This window comes from Colius striatus, chromosome 11 (assembly GCF_028858725.1).
Source record: "Colius striatus isolate bColStr4 chromosome 11, bColStr4.1.hap1, whole genome shotgun sequence".
Classification (NCBI taxonomy): domain Eukaryota; kingdom Metazoa; phylum Chordata; class Aves; order Coliiformes; family Coliidae; genus Colius; species Colius striatus.
Genome location: NC_084769.1, coordinates 30064981 through 30088034, shown reverse-complemented (window position 1 = coordinate 30088034; position 23054 = coordinate 30064981).

Sequence of the window (23054 nt, the reverse complement as noted above, 5' to 3'; positions counted from 1 at the left end):
AACCCTGCGGGCCCCACGTTGGGCGCCAATAATGTCGTGGTTTTGCCCAGCCGGAGCAAAGGGGAAGAAAACCGCGACTCCTCCCCCTCCCCCTCTCGACGGAATGCGGAGGGGATCGCAGAGGGAGGAAAAAAAAAAGTAAAAGAGCCCGCGTAAGTTGAAATAAGAACAGTTTGCTGGGGAAATTGAAGAGTAACAACTATAACAAAGACAAGGGAATATTACAAAGAAAACTGGTGAGTGATACAATTGCTCACCACCCGGGACCCGACGTGAGCGACCGCTCCCGACCGGCGACCGAGAGCCCGCGCGCCCCCCCGGAAGGGCTTATACCGGGGCAAGAGCTTATTCCGGCCAGCCCCCACCTGTACCCTGGGCATGACGGTTAGGATGGTATCGAATACCTGCTGGCCAGCCTGGGTCAGCTGTTCAGGCTGTGCCCTTTCCTGGTTCCTCACGGGAAATAACTCTATCCTGAATCAAACCAGGACACTGTGTTAGCGGGGGGGTGCCCCGAGGCTCCCACCTGAGCGGCGCTCGGGGCACAGGGCGCAGTCCACGCCCCAGGCGTGTCCGTACAGGCAGCAGCACTCGCTGTACGGCACCTGCCCGTCCCGCCGCGGCCGCCCGCACACCAGGTCCGGCCGCAGCTCCTGCCAGCACATGGCCCGCGCCGCCGCTGCGCGGGGGGCTGCCGTCACGCGCCGCGACCACCCCCCGCACAGCGCCACACACCCCCAGATCCGCGCTGGCCCCGCAGAATGCACTTGGGCACTCCAAAGACTCCCCCGAAAACACCCCAAAACTCCCCCTTTTGTCCCTCGGAACTCCACCAAAACGCAACTTTTTCACTCAAAACTTCACCAAAACTCCCCTTTTCCCCTCAAATCTCCTCTAAACTCCCACTTTTGCCTCAAAACTTCACCAAAACCTCACTTTTTGGCTCAAAACTCCCCCCAAACCCCCCTTTTTCCCCTCAAAAGCCCCTTTCATCCCTTAAGATCCCCAAATCTCTCCTTTTTCTCCTCAAAACTTTCCTTTTTCCTACTAAAACCCCGCTTTTCCTCTCAAAAACTCCTCTTTTAACCCTTAAGACCCCAAAATCTTCACTTTTTCCCCTCAAAACCCCCCTTTTATTCCTTAAGACCCCCAAAGCCCCCTTATCCCCTCAAAATCTCCGTTTTTCCCCTCAATGCCCCCTTTTTCCCTTCAAAACCCCTTTTATCCCTTAAGATCCCCAAACCTCCCTTTTTTCACCTCAAAACCACTTTTTATCCCTTAAGATCCTAAAACTCCCCCTTTTTTGCCCTCAAAACTTGCCTTTTATCCCTTAAGACCCCAAAACCCCTTTTTCCCCCTCAAAACCCCCTTTTTCCCGCCTTTAGACCCAAAGCCGCCCCTTTTCCCCTCAGCGCCAGGCCCCGCCCCTCCCCTCGGCCCGTCCATTTCTCACGGGGGGGGGCGAAACAAACCCCCCTCATTTTATACAAAACCTTTATTCTGTAACAGTGTGTGTTGGGGTGGGGGGTCCCCCAAACCTCCCCCCGCGACCCCCCAACACTGAGAGGGGGGAGCACAGCGGGTGCCAAGGGGGGACACACGCATAGGTGCCCCCCCCCCGCCATCATCCCGAGGGCCACAATGCCGCCCCCCCCCCCGCCTTAAATCTCTTGATCTACACAATAAATACGGCGGGGGGCGGCTCAGGCGCGGGGGAGGCAGCGGCGGGGCCAGGCCGGGGGGGCACAGGCAGCGGAACGAGCCCGCGGTGTTGAGGCAGCGGCCGGGCTGGCAGCGGGGGGGGCCCGAACACTCGTCCACGTCTGGGGAGGGCGGCGGCACAGAAGGGGTTAATGGGGTATTGGGGGGGGGGGGATGGGGAGGGCTCAGGGTGCTGGGGAGGGGGTTTGGGTGCTGGGGGAGGAGGTTTGGAGGGGATTTGGGTGCTGAGGAGGGGGTTTGGGTGCTGAATGAGGGGGTTTGGGTGCTGGGTTGGGCTCAGGGTGCAGGGGAGGGTCCTCGGGAGGGGATTTGGGTGCTGGGGAAGGAGTTCAGGAGGGGGTTTGGGTGCTGGGGAGGGGTTTTGGGTACTGGGGAAAGGGCTCAGGGTGCTGGGAAGGGGGTTTGGGTGCAGGGGAAGGAGTTTTGGAGGGGGGCTGGGTGCTGGGGAGGGCTCTGGGTGCTGAGGGAGGGGGTTTGGATGCTGGGGGAGGAGCTAGGGAGGGGATCGGGTGCTGAGGGAGGGGATCAGGGTGCTGGGGAGGGGGAGTTGGGTGCTGGGGAGGGCTGGGTGCTTGGGAAGGAGTTTGGGAGGGGGTTTGGGTGCTGGGGGAGGGCTCAGGGTGCTGGGGAGGGGGATAGGGAGGGAATTTGGGTGCCGAGGAGGGAATTTGGGAGGGGTTTGGGTGCTGGGGCAGGGCTCTGGGTGAAGATCCAGCAGGTAATGTGGCAATGTTCTGTTGACATTTTATATTAGCATTTATAAATGCTAAATCTTTTCCTATTGCTGATTTTGCATCTGGTTCCAAATTTGTTGCTGCCTCCAAAGCTGTCTTGAGCCTATCAATAAACTGCATATTCAGGACCTTGCACAATTTTTGTATATGGCAAAGATGGTTTCCCGATTTGTGGTAATTCTTGAAAAGCAGCTAAAGCAAGTGCCTGGCTTTGTTGTATTATTCTATGATTCATAGCCGCTTGCGTGGCACCATCAGTATATTGTCCTTCACCCATCATCATTGCCAAGGTTGCATATCGCAGAGGATCTGTAGGATCACAGTCCCGTACATTCTGATGAACAACATAGTCACATTTCTCTCTCCATTTGTCTTTGAACATCATGTATGCCGTAGGGGTTAACAAAATCTCCATCAGACTTTTGATATCTGCCGGCACCAATATGTTATTTTTGAAGAATGCCTGTACTAGCATATGGGCGTGTTTAGTATTATACCCATAGTCCAGGACCGTTCTTTGTAATTGACTAACTGTTTTCCAATCCAAGGGATGCCATTGCCGATTTCCATCATAACCATCACTGGCAGTGCTGTGACGCTAGATGGCAGCATTATCCCTTCAATTACAGCATTTTCCAATTCTCCTTTCCATCTCTGTCCTTGATCATCATTAGGATCCCTCGGTGGAGATGGGGAATCATCTGGCGCTAATAGAGTTTTTACCTTTCTGGGGTGATGTCGTTGTCACAGTATCTAACTTCTTTTTTAACCTATCAGTCCAACCTGTTGCCTCCTCATCATTTGTCTGTTGTGGAGCAGACGAGGAAACATGACCCTCCGTTAATTGATCTCACAGTTTTTTAACTCTTATCAAGCTCCTGTCGAGTAAGTCATCCCTCCTTACCAAATTTAGATTGTAAATAATTGTTTGCCTCCTCTATAGTCCATTCTTGATCTTCCAGACATTGTAACACCCACTCATTTGTCTTTTAGTTGCAGGCACTACAGATGTTGATTCTTTAGTATTTGTTGTTAGTTTTCGGCTGCAGGTGGAGCTTTCATCAGAAAAATGCTTTTCCACCGTATGAAGCCCTTCTATTATAGCTTGATGTGCCTTTGCATACTCGTCTCTGACCGGTTTTTTACTGGATCGTTTACCGAGATGCTGCATTTGTATCAATAGCTCTCTCATAGTTTTTTCTTGATCTTGAAGTTGTTTTTGTAAGTCAAGGTTATTTATGGACGGATAAAGTTGTGATGGGCCAGGTTGCACCTCCTCATCCACATCCATGGGGAATGGTACTTGGGAAGGATCTAGTGGTGCAGGACCCACTGGGGTAAAATAAGGTGGCAACGGAGTGGTGGGCGACACCCTAACTCCTGGCACCTTTGTTGCATTCTGCTCAGGAGTTGTTACAGGAGCATCCTTTAAATCAGTGAGCACCCAGGGACCAGGCTCTATTTTCTTTCCTCCCCAGAATTCTCTTTCACTTTTACTGATTGGGAAGGAAGAGTCCCGTTGTCAGGTTGTCGGTTAAGTTAGACCACTGTGTATGGGAGCTACAAGAAAGCGAGAAGGCAGACCCCAGGTACAGTAGTAAGTAGGTCCACATGCAGTCTATCAGCCAGCACTGTCTCACTTTTGCACCTGCTTCCCTGTGGGAGCTATATTCAATCCCACCCATTTGGACTGCTGAGCTCCCATTGAAATAACACATGCCCTCCATTAACTTATACCACTGAGTATGGGAGCTACAAGAAAGAAGGAATGCAGACCCCCAACTACAGAGATAAATAGGTCCCCATGCAGTCTATCAACCAGCACTGTGTCACAGTTGTAGCTGCTTTCCTGTGGGAGCTCTCTTCAATCCCACACTCTTTGTCTCCTCATCTCCCATTGAAAAAATACATGTCGGTTAAGTTATACAACTGCTTATGGGAGCTACAAGAAAGTAGGAAGGCAGATTTCAGCTACAGTAGTAAGTAGGTCCCCATGCCGTCTATCAGTCACCACTGTGTCATATTTGCAGTTGCTTTCCTGTGCGAGCTATCTTCAATCCCACTCATTTGGACTGCTCAATTGCCATTGAAATAACACATGCCCTCCCTAAACTTATAACACTGAGTATGGGAGCTACAAGAAGGGAGGAATGCAGACCCCAACTACAGTGATAAATAGGTCCCCATGCAGTCTATCAGCCAGCACTGTCTCAGAGCTGTAGCTGCTTTCCTGTGGGAGCTATATTCAATCCCACCCATTTGGACTGCTCAGCTCCCATTGAAAAAATACATGTTGTCGGTTAAGTTATACCACTGCGTATGGGAGCTGCAAGAAAGCAGGAAGGCAGACTTCAGCCACAGTAGTAAGTAGGTCTCCATGCAGTCTATCAGCCAGCAATGTCTGATTGTGTTTGAAGTAAAAAAACACAAACAGAGAAAGTGTCTACTGATTTAAAAGGTCTTAGTCCGTTGATTTGGGGACAAATGATTACTGTCTGCCTCCATCTCTCCACCTGGAGTTGATCTCTGTGTGTGTCCTAGCACTTGCAGAAGACTAATGGTGTCAAAACGGCAAAAGAAAATGAAAACAGGTTTGGGAAGTCAGTAAAGCGGCAGCAAAGAGAAAATTTGTGGTTTATTTGGAATGTTGGAAAGACTTGTGCCTGGATAGTAAGTTACTCTGACAAAGGAACTCTCCTGCTTATTTCCATATGTAGGATGAGATTAGAGAGGACAGTAGCAAGGATGCTGTCAGAAAGCAGCAAGTGGGGATCTGAGGTTGCTTAGCAGAGACTATTTCATCACTTTTATTTAGCTCAAGGGCAGGGGTGATCTCTAACTGCCTGTCCAGCACACCTGTCTCAATCTGCCAAAATCTTTAGTCCTTCCATTAGCAAAAGAAAACAAATAAAACCTATGTAAAGATCTGTAACAACGGTTTTGTTTCATTCATTAATACTTTTAGCAGAGAAGGAACAAATTGGACGCTGTCTATCCAGGTTTCTTGCTGCTGAAATCTGGAGTTTCTGTTGAACTGCATCTGGATGAATCTTGATTTCTGCAAAATGGAATTGCAGTAAGTAGGAATTCAGTAGTTTGCGAAGCCAGGTCTCATCTCCTTCCCAATCCCCAGCAGATTCTCACGGTTGACATAGGAGTGCTCCTAGTTACAACAGTTTTTTGTGCTCCTGAACACAAAATTTTGTCAACCTCTTATTTTCGGAGTTTGCCTTCAATGACATTTCCATTGTGGCTACAATATCAACCACAACAATGTCAAACAAGAAGGTGGGGCAAATATCTCAAAGCTGCTTTTGTCTTTGAGGATTGGCAGCCCTTATGACTACTATGATTTGTGAGGAACAGGATGAATCATGAGCTTGTACAGTGAGAAAACAGTGGAACACGGTACTATGTCAGTGCTAAGTGTCTATGGGTTGGCTGACACAAGCATGTCAGTGAGACAGAAGTGTGACAGCCACTGAAATGCTGGAGAAAGTATCTGCTACAGTACTAATTCCTGCTTAGGAGAAACATGTTGTTTCTATAGGCACAGCACTATTAGAGCACACCAACCCCAGCCTGAGAGGAATAAGCTTGCGTCAAACAGTTGTGAAGTCCAGATAACCTGGGGTTAGTTTTAGTTGGGTACTTAACCAACGTAAAATTCGGATGATGGTATCTGCTCTGTTAGGCTAGCTCACATGAGCTACCCCAGGTCAGACACCTTGAGGGAGAATTATTTTTTTCTCCATCACTGATTTCTTTGTCCTAGATCCCTGCTTTTCAAGGACACTTCACCCCGTGTGGGCTCCTATTTAGCCATGAGCCCACCAGTGCTTTGGAGCAGCGTCTGCTCTGCCTACATTTGGAATGATATTTCAGCTGCCAAATATCCTTACAATAGCATTCTTTGATCATTTCTTTACCCACAATTCTCATCTTTGTGAAGAGGTATCTCAAGTGATGAAAGATTTGTAAGGAATGGTGATATTTCTGATCTGAACAAGGATGCAGTTGGAAATAATAGGCAAACTTTGAGCCCAAGTCCTTCCCCATACTGCGATGCAGCCCAGAACAAGAGTGACTGTCAGCTGGCCTGCAGGACACTATTGGTACCAAGACTCCTTTGTCTGTTTTAATGCGTGACTGGGTGTCACCTTTCCCTGCAGATCTGGTCTTGCTTTTGGGAGGGCAGGAGTGGGTTTGTGTGGTAAGGTTTTGGTGAGGGGAGGCTACTGTGGTGGTTTCCGTGAGAACTGGTAAAAGATTCTTTGTGTCTGATAGAGCCAGTGCCAGCTGTGTAATTTTGCCAATTAATCTTGATATCATTCATCATTGGTGTCAAATCACTATTTCTTTTGCATTAGCCACACACGGAATGATATTAGTTAATCATCATCCGAAACATCCGTTATTTAAAACTCGTTTGCAATTGGAACCACAACTTGTATTAACAAATACGCCAGTAGATGGCGGGACAGTCTTTACTGATGCAAGCAGCAAAACCAGGAAAGCAGGCTATGCCTGGCGAGACAATGGGGAATGACATCACGAAACCTTTAAATTAGAAGGTTCAGTGCAAGTTCTCGAATTAAAAGGAGTTGTTATGAGCTTACAGTATTGGAATAATGAACCAATTACTTTGATCTGTGATTCATTATATGTAGTTGGCGTCGTGCAGCGTATTCATAGATCTTTGCTGGGTCATGTTAATAACAGATTGTTGTTTCAGATCATGCTAACATTATGGAATACCTTACAAAACCGTCTGATGCCATTGTTTGTTACTCATGTGCACAGTCATACTTCCATTCCAGGACCATTGGTAGAAGGAAATGCTTATATTGATCAGGTTGTATCTGCTGTAACCACGGTTTCTCCACTCACCCCCTTACAGCAAGCGCACAGGTCTCATGCATTGTTTCATCAGTCATCATCAGGCTTGCAAAAACAGTTTTCTATTACAAAATCAGAAGCTCGAGCCATAATTGCTGCGTGTCCACACTGTGCACGCATTTCTGCTCTACAAGACCAGGGAGTAAATCCCCGAGGTCTCCAACCACGACAAGGGTGGCAATCTGATGTTACTGAATTTTCACCGATTGGAAAATTAAAATACGTTCATGTATCTGTTGATACCTGTTCACAAGCTGTATGGGCTACACTTTTAGCCTCTGTAACAGCAAAAGTAGTGAAACGACACTGGACTCAGGCCATTGTGGATATGGGACCTCCTGATTAAAACAGACAATAGATTGGCATATACCAGTAAAGCTATAGCTCAGTTTTGTGAAATGTGGGGAATGAATCACTCTACTGGTATTCCCTAGAATAGCACTGGTCAAGCTATTGTTGAGCGTACTCATCAGCTGCTCAAATGTTATTTTGCTATTTTAAAAAAAGAGGGGGAGATGTCCCTCCATGTCATTGGTCATAGAACACTTTATATACTTAATTGGCTAAACCCGAGAACTGAGAATTCGCTTCAACCCGTATTTCGTCATTTTGCAACTAATTCAAAGGATTGAACAGAGAGTAGAGTAGAGGTATCTGTATTTTCTCCCATTACGAATAATTGGGAAGGGCCAATGATGTTGCTAACTTGGGGAAGGGGATATGCTTGTGTCGTTAAAGGTGATGAACGATCCAAGTGGGTCCCAGCTAAATGGGTAAAACCATTAATCAATCCACTACCACCAGATCCTGAAACACTTCAACATCTTCACTTCGGAGCCCTACAAAGAGAGACATTCCGAATTGTAAAGACACTGGTTCCGTGGTTGAAGTTAATCAGCCCAGAAGCAGAGAAGGTGATCCCCCTTCTCCCTGATGTGAATGCCTTTGTAGCAACAGTTAGCAACATTGGACATTTTACAGTAGAAAAACAGCATCAATTACAGACTATTTGTCCTCATCACAACGGACTATGCCAACTGTGGATAACAGTCTGGTGCAATAAATGTAAGAATAGTTGGTGGAGAGCAGTCAGTCATACTGATCGAGAAAAACATTGGTTGTGTGAACGTTGTGAACAAGCTTCTACGTGTTTTGATCCTGAAGCACTTTTGGAGCAGTTCATTAATCTTGGCCAAAGATCAAATACCGTGCAAGGCCAAGTATCAAGAATTTTGAGATGACAACGGCTTTGGGAAAATTATTTGTGTAGACGATTTAAGATCTAGATGAGCAGGCTTGTTAGTGGCTTATATTATACCAGTTGTATCACGAGCATTTAACATTAATAGTAACAGAATAATTGGAGGTGAGTGTGGCTTGGTAGTTGCAATACTTCGTAGATGGTGGGTGTCTGTGGAGACAGAGCTTGGCCTGCTATTCCATCACGTATTCCAAACAATCCCTAGATGGCACCAAAGATTGATTAAGGAAGGCCTACGCATCTTAGTTGTGATTGTGGTGGTTTTACTTGTTAGCTGTGTTTCACTTCACTATATTAAGAGAAGTAAAACAACAATGTTTGAAAAAAGAATGAGAGATGTTGGGGCCTTACCACTTACCACTGTTGCTAGGGTCTGCCTTCCTGCTTTTTTGTAGTTCCCGTACAAAGTGGTATAAATTAACGGAGGTCATGTATTTTTTGAATGGGAGCTGAGCAGACAAAGTGACTGGGATTAAAGACAGCTACCAAAAGAAAGCAGCTGTAAATGTGACACAGTGCTGGTTGATAGACTGCATGGGGACCTACTTACTGCTGTAGCTGGGGACTGACTTCCTAGGTTCTTATCGCTCCAGTACCCAGGGGTACAACATAAAGGAGGACATGTGTTTTCTAAATGGGAGCAGAGTAGTCTAAGGAAGCGGAATTGGAGATAATTCCCAAAGTAAAGAAGGTGCAAATGTGACACAATGCTGGCTGATAAATTACATGTGACCCTACTTACCACTTTATTTTGCTTCTGCCTACCTGTTTTCCTGTAGCTCCCATACTCAATGGTATAAGTTAAGGAAGAGCATGTGTTATTTCAATGGCAGTCGAACAGTCTAGGTGAGTGGGATTGAAGATAGCTCCCACAGGAAAGCTACAGGTGGCGCTACTTACCACTGTAGCTGTGGTTTGCCGTCCTGCTTTCTTGTAGCTCCCATAGGCAGTATGGATGGCATGTATTTTTTAAATGGGAGATGAGCAGTCAGAGTGACTTGGATTGGAGACAGCTCCAAAAAGCAAAGCAGGTGCAAAAGAGACACAGTCCTGGCTGATAGAATGCATAGAGTACTGTTGGTGGGTTCTGCCTTCCTGTTTTCCTTTTAACTCCCATGCACAGTGGTATAACTTTTACCGACAGTATGTGTTTTTTCAGTGGTAGCTGAACAGTCCAAGTGTGTGGGATTAGAGATAGCTCCCAAAGCAATGAATCTGCAAATGTAACACAGTGCTGGCTGATAGACTGCATGGCGACCTACTTACCACTGTAGCTAGGGTCTGCCTTCCTGCTTTCTTGTAGCTCCCATATGCAGTGGTATACCTTAACCGACAACATATATTTTTTCAATGGCAGATGAGGATACAAAGAGTGTGGGACTGAAGATAGCTACAACAAGAAAGCAGGTGCAAATGTGAGACAGTGCTGTTTGATAGACTGCATGGGGAACTTCTTAGTACTGTAGCTGAAGTCTCCCTCCTTTCTTGCAGCTCTCATAGTCACTGGTGTAAGTTAAATGAGGGCACCTGTTATTTTAATGGGAGCTGAGCAGTACAAATGGGTGAGATTGAAGATAGCTCCCACAGGAAAGCAGGTGCAAATGTGAGAAAGTGCTGGCTGATCGACTGCATGGGGACCTAGTTACAACTATAGCTGAAGTCTGCCTTCCTCCTTTCTTAGAGCTCCCATACGCAGTGGTATTCCTTAACTGACGACATGTGTTTTTTCAATGGGAGATGAGAAGACAACGAGTGTGGGATTGAAGATAGCTCCCACAGGAAAGCAGGTGAAAATGTGATACAGTGCTAGGTGATAGACTGCATCGGGACCTACTTACGACTGTAGCTGAAGTCGGTCTTCCTGCTTTCTTGTACTTCACATACGCAGTGGTATACCCTAACCGACAACATGTATATTTTCAATGGGAGATGAGGAGACAAAGAGTGTGGGATTGAAGATAGGTCCCACAGGAAATCAGCTATCACTGTGAAACAGTGCTGGTTTATAGACTGCATGGGGTCCTACTTACCACTGTAGTTGGGGTTAACATTCCTTCTTTCTTGTAGCTCCCATACTCAGTCGTATAACTTAACAGAGGGCAGGTGTTATTTCAATGGGAGCAGAGCAGTCCAAATGGGTGGGATTGAAGATAGCTCCCTCAGGAAAGCAGGTGCAAATGTGAGACAGTGCTGACTGATAGAGTGCATGGGGGTCTTCAGCAGAACAAGACCTGATCTCAAAGTGATAGCTGCCACACATTATCTGCAACAAAAGAAGTGGAAATACTTTCGTGTCTTTGCTTGATTCCCATTTTTATGTTCCAAGTTTGGAGATATTCCTTGTTCCTACGAAGCAGACTGAGCTGACAAAACCGGAAACCTCTTGCAGGCACCTTCTGTGAGGTTACTCATGCTCCTAGCACAACCTGAATGCTCCTGGGTTGCTCTCTGGGGCTTGGGCTCAGCTGGATGCCTGCTGCCATGCCACTGCAGTCAGGAAAAGTGAGGACCTAAAAACACCTCTTGCTCCTTCCCAACTCCTTGTGCAGACAGTAGTGTCCTCGGGGTATAGTGCTGGCCAATAGTCTGCTTCAACAAAACACAGATACTGGCAATGGCACCTGCTGTAATCTTGGTCAGACCAGGTTACCTCTGTTCCCTTTATTTTCCTGCTTACCTTTGACATAGATCTGCACTCACAAAGAAAAGAGTAGTTTCTTACTATGTATTTTCTCTTTGGAAGTTTGTAGAGTGATGCAAACAGGGCATTTTTGGATAAAGCTGGGGAAAAGGATATGGTTCAGATCAGTCCAGATTGTTTGGCTGGTACAGACCTGTTCTGGTTTAGCAAGGAGCAGCTTTTGGCTTAATAACAGGGGGAGTGAGTTGCAGTGAAGAGTTTGCGGACTCTCCCCCAGCTCCTGGGTTCAGACCCACCTCGGGCCCGGCTGGGCCAATCTGGCGCCTCTGCCATCACTATTTAGGGGATGGGAATTCGGAATGAGAGTCAGGAGGTGTAAGAGTGATACAAGATGGAGGCAACCACGCGGACCCTTCAGCCAGAGAAGGAGGAAGGAAGGAGAAGCAACAGACCAGAGACTCCCCTGCAAGTCGTGGCGAGAATGCAGCTGTGCCCCTGCAATCTATGGAGGTCCATGGCAGGACCGAGAGCAGCATGTGAGTGAGCCCGGACGGGCGAGGGACTGTGTGGGAAGACTGTCATGGCCCAGACCGTGTAGGAGAGTCTGCACATCACAGAGCAGCCCCACATGAGAGGCAAAGAGGAGCTGCAACCTTTGGAATAAGTGCAGGTCTGCCATGCGTGTGAGTTACCCCACGGACTCGCAGGGAGGGCTGGTGTGGAGTTCACCCGTCCTGAGGAGGGACAAACGGCAGAAGCTATCGGGAACAGACTAACTGAGACCCCCACTGCCTGCCCCCCCGAACCGTTCAGCGGGGGACAAGGTAAAAACCCTGGGATCAGGGCTCTGAGCCTGGGAAGAGGGGAGGGGTGGCAAGAAGGTGTTCTTCAAAAGGCTGGTTGGACACTTCATTGATGTATTGCTCTGTATTTTTTCATTTTGGCTATGTCTTGGGTTTTTGGGGTATGTTTTAGTTGCATTAAATTATTTTTCTGTTTTCTTCCCCAAACCGAGTGGCCTGGTCTGCTTTGTCCTGAACCTTAAGCGGCAATTAAGCTCTCCCTGCCCTTGAGCAATTCTCAGCCACTTGGGTACTCAAGGCTAATCGTGGTCTTTGTTCCCTAATGGGCCTAAACCATGACAAGACCCCTGTAGCTTGGAGTGATTTCTAAAAAAATCCATCTATAGCCTATGCAATAACAACTTGTATTTTGAAGAATTTATATTTTTATGCTTTCTCATTTGCTCTGTCACTGTGAATGCTCTATAATAGTCATATGAAAATCTTAGACATTTCTTGGGTGCTGATTTTTGGAGTGGCAGCTGTTCAGTGCAAGTTCCTGGGTCAGTGGCCTGTGCCTGCCCCTGGTACGATGTGGATGCTCTTCCTCAGTGCAGACAGGATGGAGTCTGCCTGCAGGGAGTTTTAGCTGGGCTAGGGTGACCCCAGCATGACTGCCCCTGTGTAGCATCACCATACTTGCATTATCAGGTCAGAGCTCAAGATGGCAGCAGGAATTTGATTTCCCTTACCGTATTTTGTCTTCCTGGGATGTGCATCTGTGAGAGGGATTGCTGTGGAGTACAACTGGGGCTGTGATATGGGTTTAATTACTTTGCTCCTGGGGTCACTGCAGAGAAGGAAGAACTAAGAACTTGTGTTTGAACAACTAAAGTCTCAAGACTTTTTCATCCACAAAGAACACTGAAGAAACCTGGAAATCTCCACGTGGTCTTGAACGGAGGTCGTCTAGGTAGATTAGATTCTCCATCTAATACAGGGACTGACCACTGCACCCCCAGGGCCGCCAGCTACTTGCTTGCGCACAGTCCTGGTCAGAATGACATCTCTGTACTTTGTCTGATGGCTTTCAGGAATAGATATCACGTGGATTTGCAGTGCACAGATAAAATAGAAAAAAAAAATTGCAGCTAAATCTGCATTTTGCATGCTGGTGGGAGCTGAATACTGAGGGCTAGCTGCAGGAGGCCGGGGGCGGCACTGCCAAGAATCCTTGTTTTTCCTGCTCTACTGAAGAGGGATCGCATGACATCTGCCTGTTTTATAGCACTAAGCAAGAGAGGGATGCCTGGTTCTCTGCCAGGTACACAAGTTGTGAATACTTGACTCCCCAGCCAATGAAAGAGAGGCCAAGGAAGAAAACAGTAATGTCACTCAGCGAGTCACAAATGGAAGCCATGTCAGATGGCATTACAAAATGGATCTATAACTGGCTTTTTGTCCCTCAATTTGAGATGATCTAATTCGATTTCTGTGATTTACAACTAGGAGGAGGAGGATGTTCTCTGTCATCCCACTCCCTCCATGCACATAGGCTTGGTGTCACCCCCTCCTCTGAAAATCCCGGGTTTTGGAAGCAATTAATCTCTGAAAGGGCAGTGCATGAATTTCCTCCCTAAATTGATTTGTATATCAGTGACTAGAACAAAGAATTTTTTTACCTGTCCTTGCTGACATCCCCAGATAACAAGTATCACTCATGACAGCTCTGATTTGGGGCTGCATTTGTAAGAAAAAGGAGTGAGGTGCTTAAGGTGAGTTATGGAGACCTGCAAGAATTTACTGCCACAACATGCAGCTGCCAGTGATAACAGTGGTACCTGGTGCCAGTCTAGGTGTCAGCTGTTTTAAAGCCTTCTCTCTGCATGTTTATTTACTTGCTGTAGCTCTGATACAAAACCTCTTGTGTTGGTGGACTTTCATGTGTTTCACATTCTTTGGATCAAAGCTGTGATGTATAAAATGTCTCTAAAAGTATCTATAAAGTGTCTCTAAAATCTCACAAGCAACTACTTGGGCAAAGAAAGAATCACTGCCCAATGTACTATATCTGATTTAGCAAAAGAGGTGTTGCATCTTAGTATCAGAGGGCATCAATATTGACATAAACCTGCACAGGTAGCAGAGAGCCACCACACTCAGCCGTGGGCACGACTGTGCTCACCTGGGTGCTGCTTTTGATCCCATACACATACATGTGTGCACCTTGCCTGACTGCCACCACTGCCTGGTAACTCTACTCTAGCAACCTAAAGCCCCTTGGAATATTCACAACTTACAGTGCTCTCGCTTTCTGGTGCTGACCTGCAATAGAATGTGGGTATGAGCTCCTGACCAGCTGTGAGGTGCCAGCGATAGCTTGTTGAGCATGCGAGGAGCATCCAGAGACACTGGAGTGGAAGGTGCCCTGGGAAAGGAGAAGCCATCACCTGACATCTTGCTCGTTCCATTGATGTTGTTCCACAATGTTCCACGATGTTCCAAGTTGCTAGCTCTGTCAAGAGCCCCAAAAAAGCTCTGTCATGATCTTATGATTTAGGACTTTGGAAAGAACACTTTGCAGGACTATCTTCATGTACCCTCTTCTCTGACCATTCACCAAGCCCCTATGCTATGCTACCCTGAAATTTGGGCAAAATGTAGTGCTAGCTGTTGTCAGTGGCAGGACAGGTAGACATCGGTCACAACTCTAGCACATAGTTCATGGCTTCCCAACACTCTCTGTCCTCATTGCATCACATTCAAATCATGAATATAGGCATTAACTACAGAATAGTCTTAAGCAAATGTTTATCTTGCAGAGCAAGGGTTGTTGTTGAAGATTCTGTGGATGGATGTTTAGGAAAACAAGACTATTTGAGAACAACACTGGATATGAAGACATTCTCACAGTATGTTTTTCCTTAGGTTAACAGTTTCCAAATAATGAGGTGAAATGATCTGAGGTGATCAAAGCAATAGAGAAGATTAGTTTTGTTATATTTAATCACCTTTGTTTCTCTTTTATGTGTCAAGTGATTTTTCTCAGCAGGATGTGGTTTTTTTAATGTAAATAAGTTTTTCAGTCTTTTTGTGTCATTTGATAGACTGTAATAGTAATTCTGTTCGGTAGAAGTTTCCCTGAGGAAACTGTGGATCTGTGGTGTTCTGTGTGGAGCCACTCCTCCTCTATCAGTTCTTATGGATGGTCTGTGCACTGTAAAGGGTAGATGCAAAACCCAGGCAGTGGCTGATCCCGACAACAAGGGGGTACAAATGCTGGAACTCCTTTTAGGTGGCTTTAAGGCTTCATCGCAACTCTGTTTCACTCCTGCTCTTAAAGAGAGTGGACACCCCTGCCCTTGCTGTTTGCTTCTTCTCAGAGATGAGGTCTTGGGTTAAATTGAAATATTCCTGCCCTTTCTTTAACCATTTCAACTTTTGCTACTAGTAGATGCAGTGCTGGGGCTCAGTTATGCAGGATTTCTTCTCCCTGTGCCTCACAAGACATTGATTTTAAATGTTGATTTCAAGTGCGACAAAGCAGGAGTAGCCTTTTTCAATGGCACTTGGCCCACAGTCCTCTTCTCACTTTGGAGACTTGACTGTAAGTGGTTATTCCTGTCTAAACTCCTGTACTTCTCACTCTTTTCCCATGCCCCACATCCTGAAAACTGCCGGGACAAGGGAGTATGCCTTTTGATTAAACAGGAGGTCATCATCTGCTTTTATAGAAAAGTTAAGCATTATTGGGAAGTAAAGAAGGAAAAGGTTAGCTGATTATCAGAGACAAAAATAAGGTTATAGTAAAAAAAGGAATTAAGGGAAAAATAAAAAATTGACCATTATTAGAGAGGGAGATGCAAAGAGATAAGGGGGAACAAACATCTCATACAGTATATTAGTATCCAGTGCGGATGTAAGTATAAAATGCTCCACAAGTTCTGTAATTGAGAAAATCCATCAAATGTCCTGACAACTATTCCAGCATTTCCCGAAGCGATAAAACTTGAATTTATTTCACTCCGAAAAGGGGGCAGTATCACCTTCTGGCGGCTTGAATGAAATGCCATAAAATTCGAGGAAAAACTGGGCTGTAAAGTAATAAAAAAGGGCAACTGGCAGTAGAGTAGAGAGAGGCTCTTGTGGCTTGCAACCACTGCTGGCTGATCCCAACACTTGGGGAGGTGCCCTAGAGCAGAGAAGGGCTGCAAAGGGTGGGAACTGAGGAAAATTAGTTTTGTCTCTTTTTTTTTTAAACTGTGTCATTTGGTGACAGAAGAAAGCTTGTCGCTGCAGAAAACCTCGCCTTGTGCAGCAGCTGCTAGGCAAGGAGCTTATTTTCCTCTTTAATTTGTTAATTTAAGTTAAATTTGTTTAACTTATTTGAAGACTCCTGGACTCTGTAATTTAACCCTAATTTCTTGGCAGGAGAGGAAACCTTTTGCACACTTTTTTCTTTTTGACTCACCGTCATGTTTCACAGAATTACTGATGTAGTTTCCTTGCATTGCCCAGGCACCTTGGGAACCAGTAGTGCAGCAGGGGTACCTGGCTGACAAATATTATGGATCTAGGTAATGCGCTCAAACAAGAGTGGGAGGAGACATCTGAAAATAGAAGAGAGACAAGGATCAGTGTTGGCCATGTGGAGGGACTCGTCTCCTCCTCATGAGCAGGGAGTACCAGTGACACCTTGCCTTCCCTGCGTGACACAAGGGGAAAGTGTCTGTGAAAGCAGATCTACTGATTTGCTCCTAATTAGGACTTAGTAATAAGAAATCCTCCATACTAAACAAAAAGCTGGAGTGAGGCTGTAAAAGCAAACTGACAAATGAACACCTCAGTCATTACAAACAGTTAAGCACTCTGTGCAGTGCTGGTTTCTACTCCATGACCCACTGCATTGCTGGCAGCATGGTCATGGCCACTGCTGTGTTTCTGTCATCATTTTGCACTCTTGGGTACCTCCTGCAGTTCATGAATCTTTTGGAGAGTAACTGGGACAACTCTATGCGATGTATTTTGGTCAGACTGAGATTTCCAGTAGCTCAGATGGAGGATGAATTATGGTAGTTTTGTGGGAGCAGGAATTTGCTGGAGGGGGCTCAAATCGAGTAAAGCATCTCATTGCCAGCATGCACGATGTTGGGCTGCTCGTGCTCACAGCACGCCCAGCATGAAATCAGAAATTAAGGGAAAAAGTTTTTCTATGAAGGAATGACAGAAGTCATAAGTGAACTTGTCTTCACACACACCACTGTGGCCAAATTAGAGAAGTTGAGACCCACCTCCTTTATTCTCAAGTCCCAGTGAGTCTCTGACTCTCGCAGAGGCGTTGGAATGTGCACAGGAACAATTTTTCAGCTGCTGATGGAAGGTTGGAGCCCTTTTCCCCTGAGGTGTAGAAGGTAGCTTGTCACACAGCAGTCTGTGCAGAAGGGGGCCAGGGACAGTCCATGGTGTCTGATTCAACATCACAGCTGTTTTCTAGGCTGGGAGAGAGTTTTTTCCACATGAATAATTCTAAGGCATCCTGTGACTTCATATAGGAATTATGTGGGTATCAGGGAAGGGATATCTTAAGATTTTTTTGACAGCATATAAGGGGCTGATAGTTAATTGCCCTTGGGCACGAGCAGGGCAGAGCTAACCCTTTCAGTAATGGACAGCACTGTGCTGGCATCGCACTGGGGTAAAATGTAGTTCCTGCCCACTGATGGAAAGGATCCTTCTGATTAACCCAAAATCCAGATTTCTGTGTGCAGGTTTCCATGGCAACTGGGCTGCAAAGATTAAATATGGAAGCAATGCTGACATGTGAGGTGAATGAAACTTTAGGTCGAGTGGCTTTTCCTTGCTCCATCGATGTGACAGGGTCATGGTCCACACTGGTGCCCTGCTGTTGCCCCCTCTTCTGGCAAGGCTGGAGTGCAGCTGGCCAGCCCTTTCCTGCAGCCTCAATGTGACATCTCCATACAGTTTTCCACAACAGAAACTGTGGGGCATGAAGTTGTCTTCTTTCTGCAATTGCCCCCATTGCTACCAGTACTCCTTAGCAAAGGAGGGGGGAAAATGCAATTTAAGTGAAGAGCATACCTTTCCCAGGGCTCTTCCCATTGAAAGTCTCGAGAACTGTAAAGTCATTCCCAATAATTTGGGGTGGGGGGAATGGAACAAGGAGCACTGCTGATTTACTTTCATTTTACAGTGCCATCATTGGAAAATCTTGTTTAATAAAAAAGCAAATGCTCTGTGGGAAGCAATCAGTTTAATGATATTTTGATGAAAAGTTTCTAATCCACTAGAAACGAGCAGTCTCTTTTGAACTCCTTGTTGTGTTTCTGGCTTAGTGCTTTCCCTAAAGTGCATTGCTCAGGTAGCACTGCCTCTGCTCACTGCAGTAAGATCATTCTTCCGATTTTAATGGTGGTAATTCTAGAGCAAATCAAAAAATAGCACTTACAGCAATGCAGAGTCTTCAGTGGGAATTGCACGTTCCAAGCTTCAGGTAGTCAACTCTTTTCACACCTCTTCGTTAATTTATTGACACAGCAATTGAGTACTAGTAGTAATACTAAAGGATGGTGGTGCCAGGATCTGGAGAGCTGGACTGAGGTTCAGATAGCCTCTCCAGGCCCAGTGGAGCTTTAACAGAACCAGAGTTTCTCTCCTTTCTGAAATCACTGGAAAGTTAAGGAAATTGAGTTTTCAATAGCACCCACCATATACATCCACATTTAACATTTCAGCCTTGTCTCCGAAATAAAGTGAGGCTCATTAGAGCCCCTTTTCTAATTAGCTGTTGCAAACAGATTTTCTTTTATAAATGCCTCAATGTAAAGTTATTTGTGTAATTGATTTCTTCTTTATGTTACATTTATTTTTAAGTGTAATTCACTAAGACTTAACATTTGTAATTCTCTCAGGGGCATTAGAACTAGCAACACACATTTATTACAGATCCTTAAATTGCTGCATTTAATTTCCATATGCTTTTGAATTGCTATTGAGCTTGTTTTGTGGTCTTCCCATTATTAAAATGTATTTTTTAAATTTTACATAAATGGTAAATAATTGATATTTTCCATCTGGTGGTAATAATCCTGCCAGGCCTATGTTTCCATGCTGTCCATTCACTCATTGCTAGCTTTCCCCATCAACACTTTCTCCTTTCTTTCCCAGTTTTCTCCATGTCTTCATTCTCTTTCTCCCTGGAGGTGCTTGCAGTTATGTGGTGCAGAGAAATGCACTGTCCTTCAACTTTCCTCAATCCAAATCCTCTCCCAAAGCATGTCAGGAAAGGCAAAAAGATACTCATTCCACCCTCCCTGCCCAATGTCCCCTCATCCCTGTGGCCAGGCAGGTCCTATCATCCAGGGACCACTGGGGACTCTGAGTGCCACTCTGCACTGACACCACTGGGTTATGCACGTGCCTCATTAGTCTTACAGAGGTGGCGTCCTTGTCAGCATTTTAGGAGTGTGCAGGAGACCTGTACGAGCATCAGAATGCAGGGATGGGTTTCTCAAGTATTGACTGTGATGGAAATAAGCAGATAGGCATTACGGTAGTCAAAGGCAGCAAACCTCAAGTACCATCTGCTCCAGAGAGAAGCAACAAGCCAGAAGCTACAGTAACATGATGTTATGTCCACCTACTCTTGCCTGGGAACAAAATAAAGTCTCTCTGAGCCCTGAAGTTGCTCATCATGGGATACATATGCCACATGAGATGCATTTTGCCAAAGTTAAAGTAGGGGAAGGCCAGAGCTACCTATAGCCAGTCTGCACTTTCTGTGAGCAAAGCAGTGATTTTTTTTCTCTTAGCTTGAATGAAATCTTTCCAGACATTAAAAACTTCTTGGAGACAGATCCTTGGGATGAATAATTTCTGTCTAAAAGGTTATCATTTCATCAATGCTGTGGGTGACCAAAAGTAAAGTTTTATAATAGAAATTGCCAGGAAAAATTAGTAGCCAACATTATTAGCAGTCCAGTCGATAATTTGACCATCCGGGCCATATTAATTGTTGGTAAAATCCTAGGAGTTCTAATTAGCCCCAGAGGGGCTGCTCGTGCATTCTTCCCTGTTTGTAAGGGAAGCTGCAAGGCAGTGTGGTGGCCCAGCATTTCAGGGGGCTGGTGGTGCAGCCCCAGAGGACATGGGATGAGATTGCTTGCTTCTTTCCCACCTTTCCACATGATGTCCAAAATGGGCTATATATGACAATTTTGCCATCTTGCCCTTGCCAGAGGATGAGCCTTCCCATTGCTTTTTCTGCCTGACAGAGAAGTTCTAAGATGGTATACCTGTCTGTCTGTCTACCCTGAGCACTGTATGCCAAGCACAGATGTTCAGCTGCTCCTATGCTCTGGGCAACATTGCAGGTGCAGATGTTTAGGTGCATATGGTGCACAACCCCTCCAGCAGCTCCTGGTGCCTCACTGGCAGTGTCCCTGCAGTGTCCCTGTTTAGTAATGAACCGAGCTCCTTTCCATGCTGCCCGTATTTTAGAACAACCCTACTGAACGTGCCTCAGGGAACTAACTCCTGGAGAGATCCAAATGGGCTTTACTCTGTCCTGAAACCTCCTTTTTGGCACTCTTGCTTCACTGGGTCACTTATCAATTAATAATTAAAATATGAGGTCATTAAAATTTTATGAAAACCTTCTCTAGCCCCTCAAAGTAAGATATACCAGCTTCTCTAGCTACACCATTTATAACGATTTTGCTACATCCCCCAGACATGATGATCTGGCCATGGCATCTTGCTGCTGTGGAGATCTGGAGACAATAGCCTCTGGGAGTGACTGCACTAGTCGCCAGCAGTTCCCTCTGGGGCCTTGATGTATTTCCAGTACTGGTTGCATCATTTGCAGCATGGCTGTGTGCTGGGACATGCTCACATGTATTCATGCCAGCTTTTGTTTCAAAAACAGGGTGGCTTTAACTCTTTGTATTCACCAAAAATCGGAAGCCCTGGATCCTCTCACAGCTGAGTTATGAATGCACGAGATATAAGCAAGAATCACTGTGAAAGTCTAATTAAATTCTTCCATATCAAAGGAAGACTAAAAACATTTTGTCCTTTTTCTGCCAGGTAAAAGATGACCATTCTAAGAGTTGAACCTGTAAGCTGGGCCTTTTGTCTGTATTAGTCAATCTAATGTTGGCAATAAAATAGAACGTTTCCTACAGAAAACACTGAATTTTTCCAGGCATCTAGATGTTAGAATACATCAATCAGACTTTGAATCCATACTGCTCCCTGCTTTCTCTGCCAGAGCAGATCCCCTCTCCCCAGGGATGCTTTCCTGGGTGCATTCAGGCCTCTGAAACACTCTAGCTAAATGGCATTCATTAGTTTAGGGGAATTTCTTCAGGGGAAAAAAAAAATCCTGTGCTGGAGCCAGAGTCCACCAATGTGCAAGTGGCAGGGTCTGCACTCACCAGTGGAAGGAGGACGAGGAGCTGGGCTCTTTCACTCACAAATGTCTTTGACAGTCTTGACAGCTCTTTCTAAGTTTTTGTGGAAAACTAGCTGCCTTGCAGGATTAAAAAATGCTGCTGCATCAACAGCTGTGCTCACAGGAGCATGTGAGATACAGCCCTGGTGTTTTCAGGTTGTCCAAACAAGACAGTTTCTGACTGTAGCTTTGCCTGGATGCTAATGTTGGCTGCCTGACCACATTCCCCTCATCATCCAGGCACACAGGGGAGCAAGCTGGGGGGTGGGGGGGCTGCCACACTTCTCCAGCCACACAGACCCACCCCCCTGGCCGTGGGAGCTCAAGGGCACGTCTGTGAGTCTCCATCTTCCCATGGGCCATAAGCATCTGCAGAAATGTGCCCAGAGCTGGCAGTGGACACTTTCCAGTCTTCCCATGCTTCACAGCACGTCGTGGCATGTTTAAGGGTGGGGAATGTAGAGGTTCCTAAGCCTGAATTTCCTCAATAGCTTCTGATGGGCTAATTACTATTGACTGACATTTCTGGAGTTTTCAGGGCACTTTCGGAGAGGAGCAGAGTGTGGGAAGAGGAATATGTTGACAACTTTTCACATACTCCTTTCCAACCCCCTCACTTTTCATTCAGCCATGGAACATGTCCAAATATCTAGAATTTTAAAGAAATTAAAAGCAAGTGGACCAAAAATTACTCAAAAAATACAAGAAAACACACAAACGGCTGTTTCCCTCCTTTTCAGCCCTTATGCTGCATGGCTATGATGAGTGATCAAGGGGATCTGGTGGTGATATTGGTAAGCTGTGCTGCCCTTGTCCCTGGCCCCAGTTCAGGGCAGTTCTCCCACCCCTGTGATGCCACATGGTCACCATGCTTGGACACTCCTGTGGTGTTTGGTGTGAGGATCTTCCGCTCCCTCTATGGTCTGCCACCACCTCCCATCATAAGGACTTTTTACATGACTGTCCTCTGCCCACGCTAGGACTCTTATGACAGCCTCAGTCCTTTTACAAGGCAGGTGGTTTTGGCCCAAGGCCCTTCTGTGTTGAGCTGTCTTAAGCAAAGTTTCGAGTGTCATAGTTGCTGGTGCATATTTATCCCAATCCCCACTGCACCTCAGCATATGGTGTTCAGAATCCCTATAGGACTCCAAACAGGTTTGTCACAGGAAAATAAAAGATCTTTCTATTGATAAACAACAGTCTACTTTGACTTAACTGACCTGAAGAAAGTGATTTGTATTGCCTATGCTATAAAGATGCAGTTAAAAGTGGCTATAAGGGACAAATGATTGTGAACTGCATACATGAGCATCGACATGTGCAACATCTATCTCAGCTGCTTTAAACTCATTTGCAGAAGTTTAGCAGTGCTTGTGTGTCTGGCAAACATCACTGTGTCCTCACTGCTATAGCTGCTGGCTCTGGGCAGAGCCGGCATGGCAAAGTCTTCGAAAGATGTTTCTGTTGCCTGCTAACACTGCCAAAGTGCAATTCAGACATAGCTGGAGCTTTGGCTCCTACAAGATATTCAAACCTCAGCTTG